This window comes from Dreissena polymorpha, chromosome 8 (genome assembly GCF_020536995.1).
Source record: "Dreissena polymorpha isolate Duluth1 chromosome 8, UMN_Dpol_1.0, whole genome shotgun sequence".
NCBI classification, from domain to species: Eukaryota; Metazoa; Mollusca; class Bivalvia; order Myida; family Dreissenidae; genus Dreissena; species Dreissena polymorpha.
In genome coordinates, this window is record NC_068362.1 from 5544673 (window position 1) to 5556549 (window position 11877).

General features: G+C 36.3%; 1 long non-coding RNA gene and 1 pseudogene across 1 annotated transcript; one reads left to right on the top strand and one right to left on the bottom strand.

The window, feature by feature from the left end:
- Positions 1-2154: 2154 nt before the first annotated feature.
- LOC127842755 (heat shock protein 70 B2-like) lies at positions 2155-4189 on the bottom strand (annotated as a pseudogene).
- A 4034-nt stretch (positions 4190-8223) lies between these two features.
- On the top strand, positions 8224-11075 carry LOC127842617 (uncharacterized). The gene is made up of 4 exons (XR_008031744.1): positions 8224-8378; positions 8969-9195; positions 9380-9532; positions 9781-11075. It is a non-coding gene; the product is annotated as an uncharacterized LOC127842617 (long non-coding RNA).
- The last annotated feature ends 802 nt before the right edge of the window (positions 11076-11877 follow it).

Here is an 11877-nt window from a genome sequence, read left to right on the forward strand (position 1 = left end):
ATATATAGAGAATTACAGGTTACAGTCCCATCGTTTTGTAATATATCAGGCAAGGCTTAGAATAATATAACGACGAGGATTGCCAGTGAAATAGTCGGGTAAATATATGAAGAAAAAACTATCAACCCCCCAAAAATTGCTACAAAAGGTATTTTTTTACTGATCCTGGTCGGGATGGAGGTCTTTTATAACATATAAAAAATAACCCAAATCGGACATCCGGAAAGATGGCCGCCAAAACCTACTTATGATGATAACTATGTAAGTGTCCACTCAGATTTAATGTTTTTGGTGCCTATACTAAGGTTTAATGGGGCAAAGGACACAATTAGATAACAAAAAACACGACTTTCAAGAAGTCCGACTTCGGTAATATTTTCGGTGTGTAATATTTTAACAAACAACCCGAAGTGTTATTAAAACAAAGCAGAAAATATCGTCGCCAACTGTCGACGAAGACTCTTACAAGTCAGACTTTGAGTCCGACGAGGAACCAGCGCGCGCATGTTTTGAAGTTTATCATTAAATGCGTTCTAATGATAAATGTAAACATTTGCTATTAAAAGCTCCAGTAAAAAATCAAGAATAAAAAAATCAGATTCGCAAATTTTCGATTTAGTTATGATTTTTGTGAGAAAACAGTAATACTAAACATTTACCATGCTCTAATATAGACATTATATGCATCTTTTGACGATTTAAAAACCTAAAAATTATAAAGCGTTGCAACGTGAAACAATTGAATAATTTGGAGAGTTCTGTTGTTGTCGATATATTTTGTGAAACTACGATGATTGCTTATATATAGTATAAAATACATCTGACACTGTATGCGGATGTATGGTCGAGGGGTCTAAGTCGAATATTCACAAGCAAATATATTGTAAATTATTCGATGGAGGAGTTAAATCAAATTTAATTAACACATAAGTAAATTCCCGACTGGTTTTTACATATTCATGTATTTTTCAATGTGAAAATTTATTTCAACGGAGCGGTGTTTATACTCATTATGTTGTTTTATCTTAACGAAAGGTCAGAAAGTAAAACTAAATAACGAACTTACGCTATTATTTTGCAGTTGAATAAATGGTTTTAAGTAAATTCAAGTTTTTATTATTATTGTTGGAGTATTTGTTGTAGCAGTAGTAAATATTACTAGTAATAATAGGCGAACACGATATACAACAGGCAGATACATTAGAAGTTTTGCACGAATAGTCGTCGGGCGTTTTATTGACTCTTCACTTTATTAATAGTCCATGCTGCAAGAAGACTGATTCTACATTCTATTGTAGATTGTCATTGTCGTCTTAGTCGTCGTCCTCGACGTCGTCATCATCAGCATTATAATTATCAGCATCAAAATTAACAGCATCATCATCACATTCATCATCATCACAATAAGCAGCAACAGCCGCAGCAGAATCAGCACTGTCAACGTATTTTTTTTCAAAAGCGTCATGGTATACCTCACGACAATAACAAGTTGAAAAAAGGCATATGACATGTAAAATAATATACAAGCAAACCTGTACAAACGACAAAACAACAACCACGTAGAAAGTGAATAAATATATCAGTTTGGAGCATATGAAACCGTACCAAGCGCAGGCGTTGTAACGACTTTTCAAGAATGTAAATAATGCGTTCAGATCTTGTTGTGAAGAAGTAAAAGAAAGTGTATACGCATAACTCAGGAAATGTTTGTCTAACAAGGTGCATATAAATATTACACCCATTTGCTCCTGTGAAGTGTCATTTGGTATACATGTATATGAAGGGACTGCATATTCACGTAAACGAAAAAAGCTGTAAGCAATTTATTTAAATACAAACTAAAAGCATAAATAAACTTATTTTTTAACATAAAATATGCACGATATAAGCAAAACAGCACAACCGTATAAATTTGCAAATGCAAATATGCACAAAAAGAAAAGCGCCATAGTTAAAGTGAAGCCAACGCAGCGTTATGACAACCGATACAACATCTCGTATATTGAACATCGTTTAACTGCTTTTATTATACTTTATAAAATAAAATACAAGTTCGCTATTTATTATTTGTCTCAAAGTATAATAGCTTGAATGCCACATATGCAGCAAGTCAAATTAATTCGTGCATTAATACATAAATAGATCATTTTTGCTTCAATCAACCTCTTTAACCGATGGACCACCAATTGCGCCGCCGGAAGTAGAAGAACCATTTCCGCCAGCGGCTTTGTGCAGTTTTGTCATAATGGGACCGCACGTCCGTTGCAGTTCCTCTTTCTTTTGCTCGAACTCGTCTTTGTCTGCCAAAGTGTTGTCGTATAGCCACTTCAACGCCTTATCGCACTTCGAGGTCACCGTCTGTCTGTCGGCATCGGTCAGCTTGCTGCCGGCGCCGTTCGCCGCCTGCTTCATCGAGAAGATGTAACCTTCGAGCTGGTTACGCGCCGTCGCGCGTTCACGTTGTCGGTCGTCTTCCGCTTTGTACTTGTTCGCGTCGTTGACCATTTTGTCTATTTCCGCTTTCGATAATCGCCCCTTATCGTTCGTGATCGTTATCTTGTTGGATTTCCCGGTGCTCTTGTCTTCAGCGGATACGCTCAAAATGCCGTTAGCATCGACGTCAAACGTAACTTCAATCTGTGGAATTTCCCGCTCAAAACGCCCGAGTAAATGATTGACCCTCGTCATCGCGCGTTCGCCTTCGTAAACTTGTATAGAAACAGCAGGCTGGTTGTCCGAATACGTTGTGAACGTTTTCGACGTCTTCGCCGGTATTCGCGTATTCCTGTCCACGACATGCGTCATGACTCCGCCCGCCGTTTCGATGCCAAGAGAGAGCGGCGCGACGTCAACTAGAAACACGTCTCGGATCGCCTCGCTGGTATTTCCTGACAACACCACCGCCTGGATCGCCGCACCGGACGCAACCGCCTCGTCCGGGTTGATAGATTTATTGAGTTCTCTTCCGTTCATTAAGTCCTGTAGCAATTGCTGAACTTTCGGAATTCGCGTCGAGCCTCCGACGAGGACGATGTCGTTTATCTTCCCTTTTTCCATTTTGGCGTCTTTAAGTGCCTTTTCAACTGGTTCCTGTGTTCCGCGGAACAAATCCGCGCACAGCTCTTCGAATCTCGCGCGTGTGATCTTTGTATAGAAATCGACGCCATCGTGTTAGGAGTCTATCTCAATGCTTGCCTCCGATCTACATGAAAGCGTACGTTTAGCACGTTCGCATGCGGTACGCAGACGTCGAATTGCGCGGGCGCTTTGGCTAATATTTGTGTTGGTCTTGCGCTCAAATTTTTTAACAAAATGGTCAACCATTCGGTTATCAAAATCTTCTCCGCCCAGGTGCGTGTCGACTGCCGTTGACTTCACCTTGAACATCGAACCCCCGTCTATGGTGAGAATGGACACATCGAATGTGCCGCCGCCGAGGTCATAAATTAGGACGTTCTTCTTGCCGGAGAGGCTCTTGTCAAGTCCTTACGCTTATGCCGCCGCCGTCGGCTCGTTTATTATGCGGAGTACGTTGAGCCCGCATATTGCACCGGCGTCCTTGGTGACCTGGCGCTGGGAATCGTTAAAGTAAGCCGGCACGGTCACTACAGCGTCCTTGATCTTGCGACCCAAGAACGCTTCCGCCGTCTCCCGCATCTCCGTAAAAACCATGGAACTAATTTCTTCGGCGGAGAAATGTTTCCTTTCCCTTTTATATTCCACTTCGATCATAGGTTTACCGCCCTTGTTAGTGACCTTGAACAGCCAGTGTCACTCTGTACGGTGGCGTCGTCGAACTTCCGTCCAATCAAACGCTTTGCGTCGAATACGGTATTCGGTGGATTCATGACGGCCTGATTCTTTGCGGCATCGCCTGAAACAATAAGACATATGCAATTCAGCGTGTAATCGTCGAAGAAACAACAGTTGAAATATTATATTATAATGTAACAAATCAATTTTTCGTGAAAGGTTTCACAGCTATTTATGTATGTGAAAAATATGTACGATAACGTATCGAATATCGGAATCAAGCACTAAATTTACACAAAATTTGAGCCGTGAAGGCCACGTAGCTAGGCGTGGTCCGGTTGCCCTGATCGTTAGCGATTATCTCCACCTTGCCGTGCTGGAACACGCCCACGCACGAGTATGTCGTGCCCAGGTCAATACCGATGGCTGTCATGTTGCGCGATCGAGGTCACCTGTGATCACAGAGGTATGGTTCATGAGAAAAATTGACATGACAATGTTCACTAGATCATCTTGTCTTCTAGTATCATGTGCGATTACAACGGTAAATCTAACACCCAGTTAATTAAGGATACGTGTACTTAAACGTTGCGACTGCCTTTGCTATTACAATGACGACTAAAGCATGTGTGATTTATATATGTGTTTTGCTAGTTCAACTTTTACACTAATGATCCTCACAATACGGATGTTACAGATTTGATACAGTCGCCGCTTTAATATGCAATAATAAGGAAATTTACTTTGTACAATAACCGCTGGTCCTTAATGTCTGCTTCTAGTAAACGTTACAACACGTGAAGTCAGCCACCAAACAGATGTATCTTAGTATTTTCACACTGATCTACAGGCGAAATATTGGTACGAGTAAATAACATTAACCATACATATTCTCCTATTTCTAATAACAGTGTCAGTGGTCGAAAAGTAAATACAACTGCTGAAACTAGACGCGGAAAATTGGCAAATTTTAATCTAAGAGTTTTTAGTTTTCCCATGCATGTACACTTGACAGTCACTTGATTACATCAATAACAAACGCATACACTTTACGCACATTAATATGTGTTTTAAGTATTTAGCAAAACAAAAACACGGTATGGATGCTGTTATTTATTGGATATTAAACAATTTCTTTCGTAATTGCTGCTTCTAATGTGAATGTGATCACTTATTTAATAAAAGCTTTGTTAACAATGAATTAGCAACGTTCTAAAATTACAAATAAACTTACCCTGTTAAAAGACTAATCCAAAAACCAACAATTACGTTTCGAAATTTTAAATAAATAAGTATGCGAAATTAGAAAATCAAGCTACAAATTCATCCTTACCTGTTTTAAATTCTCCCTGTGCACGTGTAATAATAAACGTTCGAAATATTTCCCTGCGTTCAACTGGTAGCCTAGAGGTTTCGGGGGAAGTTGTTTTATACCCAATTGTCTTAGTTCGGTATATTTCCGAACTGAACAAATGCATAGCACAAATACTCGTTTTTTTTAACTCCGTTCAGCAATCGTCGTTTCTCGGTAATTTCCGACTGCACGGGGTAATCTGGAACGACTCTTTACGCACCTGAATTCAACCCCCTTTTCACAGAGCGACATGAAATATATGAATCGGTTCAAGGGTAAAATTTATGCTAAATGAGTTAATGTTTACGAGTATCAGGTTAATGTTGTCGAGCTATACGTAAGATTTAACATAAAAATGTATGGAAGCGACATTCAAGTTATTTTAAAACTAATATGACGACGATTGATATATATTTGCTATATTTACTACGATGTTATTTTATATACAGGTATGCAATGTTTCTCCATGAAGTCTTCATATCGGTAATATATTTGGAGAAACTGAGCAAACGCGGTTTAATAACACAACCATATCGACAACAAAACAACTTGGACATATTTCGTCAATATACCTCATTAACCGTAACAAGAATAATCCTTTTTTTTATTGTTATGTCACTTTGTGCAGTATATACATGTACAAAACAACCGATACGATCAGTTACGCTGCTTCTAGAACCCTAGGTACGTCTGTACAATATCAGGAGACCTCTCGGTCACGTTTAGAAAACTATTACATTAATAACTGTCCATGCATACCGGTAATTATCAGTTTTGGTGAAGATTATCAGGATTCATAACATGTCTTATTTAAGTTATTTTATTCTCTCGACAAGTAATTTTATGGATACATTGACGCATTTTTCTTGAAATGCCGGTGTTTAGTGTTGGGTCCACTTGTACAGTTTAGGTATAATTACTTGCCATAGTTTTAATGCTTAAGTAGGAAATAATCGATTTAGCGACACAAAACACAAGTATATGTCACATGGTGGAGTCACTATTTTTCACTTTATACTATATTTACTAACAAGGGATACAACTAGCCACAAATTCAGTCGACACGGGTTTGTAACAATTATTTTTCTGAATTTCACCCGTGAAAAAGCATTAAGACATAAGATTGCGCGCGATTTCCGATGGTATTTGAAAAAAAAACATTGAATTATTTCGCAGGCGTATTACTTTATCCTACCATTAACTATGATTTCGTCCTTTTTTTAAACATATTGTTTTCTCGTTTATTTTGCACAGCTACAATTGAAAAAAAAAACAACAACAACTATGTCCGACTTTTGAAACGTTTACTGAAGTTGATGTTAAATATAAAAAATTATATAGTTTAAAACAATAAGGCGTGAATAACACGCGCACGATCTGTACACAAGGTTGCAACTTTGTAAGTGCTTATGGAATAAATGAAACAAAATAGCCGCGTATCGATATTTTACATAGGTATTACTTGTTTACCTTGTGTTGCAAACACGTATCGATTTTGATACCTTTTGCCTTTTTCGCAAAATGTCAAGTCTTTTTATGAAAAAAACACATCCACTATTACGTTACAGTTCGTATTTTTTCGGTGATTGAGCAAACATTTACAAAGAAAATAAATCGTTTTTGTTATTTTAATTGCTTTCATTGGAAAGTTGAAAAAAACTATTTGTATCCCGTGTTAGTATATATAATATATAATAAAAAAAATCGAGACTCCACCCTGTAGTATATGTACGTAACGTTAACTAGTGCCTTTGATTACCAATCGGTGTTCAAGCTCGTACAATCACGATTGTTAACAAAATAGAATAAAACACACTGGAACAGCAGACGATTTATTGCATAAATTGCATAAACCTATATTACGGAGGTTCCGGAGTTAGTCGATGTATCACGAGTGACACTCAATTGATCTATCGGAGGTAATATCTAACCTAAATTTAGGTATAATTTAACCGCTCTGTGTATTTTAATGTACGAACTGACCGGAGTAAGAATAACAGACTTAATTAATAATAAACTTTAAGATTCAACTACTGGTAAGTCATATGTATGCTTACTTATACACCATTAACGTGTTAATAAACATTTATTTTACATTTGTATGTCGTTTTATCATAACATTCATGAAGTCGCTGAAAACTTTGGTCGGAATACGTTTACTTTCGATTTACATATATAGCATATTACTATTGAATGCATGTATTTGTATCATTGGTAGGTCTTGCAATTTTACTTTTCATTCTATTTATTCATGGCAAATGCAATATTCATGAATATAAATACCTGACACTAATTACCAGTTACCAGTAATTATTGGTTTATTTTATATTTTTCAGTTTTGTTTCGCATTTATAGTATATCCTCTTATTGTTATTGCGTTTTATGACGTACTGTTTACTTGTTCATTATATTGTGTTATTGTTCTGGAATTTTGTTTAAATAAGACTATTTTTTTTTAATAATTTTACGTTGTAAGATTTTCATATACAATGAATCTTGTCCCTATGAAGCAACTATCTTTATACTTTAATTTCTGGATCATCGAAAAACCACAACATCAAAACAAGGTTAATATAGATTATGCATATATCAATTAACGCATACACAATCATTTGTGATAACTCTGGTATACAAGCAGATACGAACTTAACAGTGCTACTGACCCAGAAATCGTACCAGACTAGTCGTAACTATGAAGTCAAACTGGGGCAGCAAGCTCATCGTGGCCTCTATAGACTTTGGGACAACGTTTACAGGATGTGCATTTTCCATGCTTGCTGATTACAAGACATACCGAGAAAAAATACGGACAATTATTTGGAAGTCTTGGTCATCTGAACCGTAAGAAAATTATGATTAAACAATATATATATATATGATTATGAAAACAAAAACTTTCGAAAAATAATTTATAAATTCAGGACAAATTAGAACTTGTTTTGTTTTTGTAAACATGATTTTTCTTAGCCATAATACTCAGTTATCAAATCTCTGAACAATTTGAATAATGCTCCATTGATTTGAAATTCTTAATTAAACGTAGATTTTTTTATTTTTTTATTTTTTTATAAAATAGAGATAAATGTAAATATTTTCATTAAAACTAAGGACAACAAAATCACCGACGATTCTGTTGTTGAAGAAAGATCTCCGCTTCGAAGCGTTCGGTTATGAGGCAGAAGAGGAATTTGCAGAAATCACACAGGAATCTGATGATATTGACGACTGGCATTATTTCAAATATTTTAAAATGAAACTCTACAACGAAAATGTAAGTAACTTTATTTTAAAACATTCATGTGAATTAAGTGTCTTTTTTAGATTTTGTACAAACAACCATGTTCATAAATGGAACAATGTGTTCAGTAAATATTTTTAAAATATAAATCCTGATTACAATGATTCGTCGCATTGAATTGGTTTTGCTTTAATATGGAAATGTATTCATAAATAGGAAGTTGACAAATCACGCAGTAACAAAACAAATCAATCAGCTAGTGTTGAATCTATTACCGAATGTCATGGAAACAGTCTGGCGATCGAATCAAATCGAGACCCAAACGTAGAATAATTCGGAACACTCCCATTGGACCGTATTTTATCGTATCTGAACTTTAGACCGTGTCAGATCGTGGTAACTGTAATTGTAAAATCATGAACTGATTGCAATTGAGCGAAAAGCAACATATCGTAACGTACTTGCATGCATCATATCATATCTTAGCCTCAGAGTAATATCGAGATCAGTTACTTGTCACCAGTCGTTGCGCTCGTGCCGGATTGTACACCAGTGGTAACATTTTACATTTATCTGCATTTAACATCATCAGTATGAAAATGATACAATTTACTGAATTTCAGAAAGACTCAAAGATCAAAACAAAAAGTACAGTGACCGATCAGAATGGTCGCGAGATTGATGCCTTCATGTCTTCAGCGTTTCCATAAAGTTCATTAAAGACAAAATAATGGACGAATTAAAAGCAAATATAGGAGTTTTGAGAGACGACGATCTTAACTTCGTTCTAACATGTCCTGCTATATGGTCTGATAATGCTAAACGATTCATGCGAGTAGCAGCAGAAAAGGTAATTTTCTTTCGATGTTTTTATCTAATTTAAATAACCAATAACCAACTTATTCTACACAAACCAATTTACTTAATACATGCTTTCGATAAAAAATAATTATAATAAAACAGTGCCTTAGTAGCAATTCGGAAAGAAAGCAAAAGTCAGTAAACGTTCAGCAAGTTTATTATATTTTAAATAGGCTGGCATAGCAAATGATCATCTACAAATAGGTCTAGAACCCGAGTGTGCCAGCCATATATCTGCACAATGTTACACTACCAGACCTAAGTGCGTCCAAAAAACAATCTTTCTCCATGGCCGACGGAGACGCATATGATAGTTGATTTAGGCGGTACGTGTTTTTTCCACATTTAAAGTGTAAAGTTAAATAATGAAGCATACAAAAACATGACTTTAAATGCCGAATCTGCTGCACATGTTATTGTATCTATCTTCATATTAAAAGTGTTAAGTTCAATCACGAAGCATATATAGATATTACTTTAAATATCGAGTAAACTGCCCATTTTATTGGCATCATAAACACCTTAATATCAGAGTAAAGCAGTTAACAAATGCTTGAATTTTGTTTGTTTGCAGGAGGTACCGTTGCTATTGCGGCTCATAAGATTAACGGATTGGGGCGATTTGAAGAGATACTTATTTCTGATGGCGGACCATGGGGATCCATTAAATCAATTTTAGATTCGAACAGGCTCTGACAGCGCTGTCAGGTGCAAGTGCATTTGAAACGTTTCGAAATGAGAACATGCATGATTACACCGAACTGATGAGAGCGTTTGAGCATAAGAAAATAGCATTGCCGGGTAACAGGTCGAAAGTAACAATGAAGTAACAAATGACATATCTTCAATGACACCAGCATGAACATAGAGACAGCTTAATGGATTCAATAAAGGAAGTTGCGCATACGGTATTTGCACAATGTTCTTTCCAACCAAAACATAACGTTATCTCTTTTCCAAATGACTCGTTTGCAAGTTTATATGACGAAACAATGGGTCTAATAATAGATAAAGTACGAAATATTTTGGAATATTTGAAAAAAGTGAAACAACACGACATTAAGACGATATTTTGTGTGGGAGGTTTTGCTGATTGCAAACTGCTACGAGATTGGTTTAGGGACATATTCGGTGACAGGGTGATTGCTCCAAGTGAGGCGATAACAGCTATAATGAAGGGTGCCGTCATGTTTGGACGCGATGAAAATATAATCAAGTCCAGGATAAGTAGATTTACTTATGGACTGGACTGGAGCGTAGATTTTGACAGCAAAGTCCGTGATTCTAGAAGGAAAGAAGAAACTAAGAGTGTTGATGTCATCAAAGATATCTTTTTTTACAATTGCTGAAAAAGATCAATTAATACCAACCGACTACGCTACGAAGAAGATAGAGTCCTACGTGAAGACAGCCACACAGGATTGAATGGAGTTCCCATTCTACAGAACGACTTAGGTAGCAGCTCCATTGAACATCGATGACCCTGAGTGTTCTCTGATGGGCTCAATGATAGTGGGTTTGGATGATACAACAGGGGACTTGATCGCTACGTGACAGTGGAAGTCTACTTTGAGGCGTCTGAACTACGAGCAGAAGCCACCGACAATAAAGGAAAGAAACATACGGTTACTTTCAATTTAGATGAAAGTGAAGCCTGAACTACATATATTGTTTAATGTAAAATATTTATGAAGCAGTGCTTTTAGGAAGTGTCTATTTGGATTTTTATACGAAACAGGTTAGAGTTTATGTAATTCGTGTTTATGAACTTGTTAATGCAAACAAACTTTAATGATTGAGAACAATCCATAAATTATTAACTTTGAACACTTTACAAACAAAAGATCAACGTGCGGATTAAAATAAAAACGTGCATACAAAAATTCTTAAATATTGTCTTTATAAAATTGTGTCCTTATTCTGTTCTTGAAATCTTGCTTTAAAGATAGTTTTTAAAGATAGAAACTAAGACGTGTAATATCGATGGAGAAAACGACATAATGAATGTTTTTATTATATTGATTTTATTGTGCAAACTTAGTGCGAGTCTCAAACTTACTGATGTTTTTAATATAATATATCAATTAAAATTGTTATGAAGTGTCATAATGAAAACTACTATGAGTTATCCAACTATAAAGTACAAAGCGATTTGAAGAGATACTTATTCCTGATGGTGGACCATGGGGATCCACTAAAATCAATTTTAAATTCGAGCAGGCTCTGAAAGCGCTGTCAGGTGCACGTGCATTTGAAACGTTTTGAAATGAGAACATGCATGACTACACCGAACTGATGAGAGCGTTTGAGCATAATAAAATAGCATTTCCGGGTAACAGGTCGAAAGTAACAATAAAGTTACCAACGACATATCTTCAATGTCACCAGCATGAAAATAGAGACAGCTTAATGGATTCGACAAAAGGAAGTTGCGCATACGGTATTTGCACAATGTTCTTTCCAACCAAAACATAACGTTATCTCTTTTCCAAATGATATGACGAAACAATTGGTCTTATTATAGATAAAGTACGAACTATTTTGGAATATTTGGAAAAAGTGAAACAACACGACATTAAGACGATAGTTTGTGTGGGAGGTTTTGCTGATTGCAAACTGCTACGAGATCGGTTTAGGGACATTTTCGATGACAGGGTGATTGCTCCAAGTG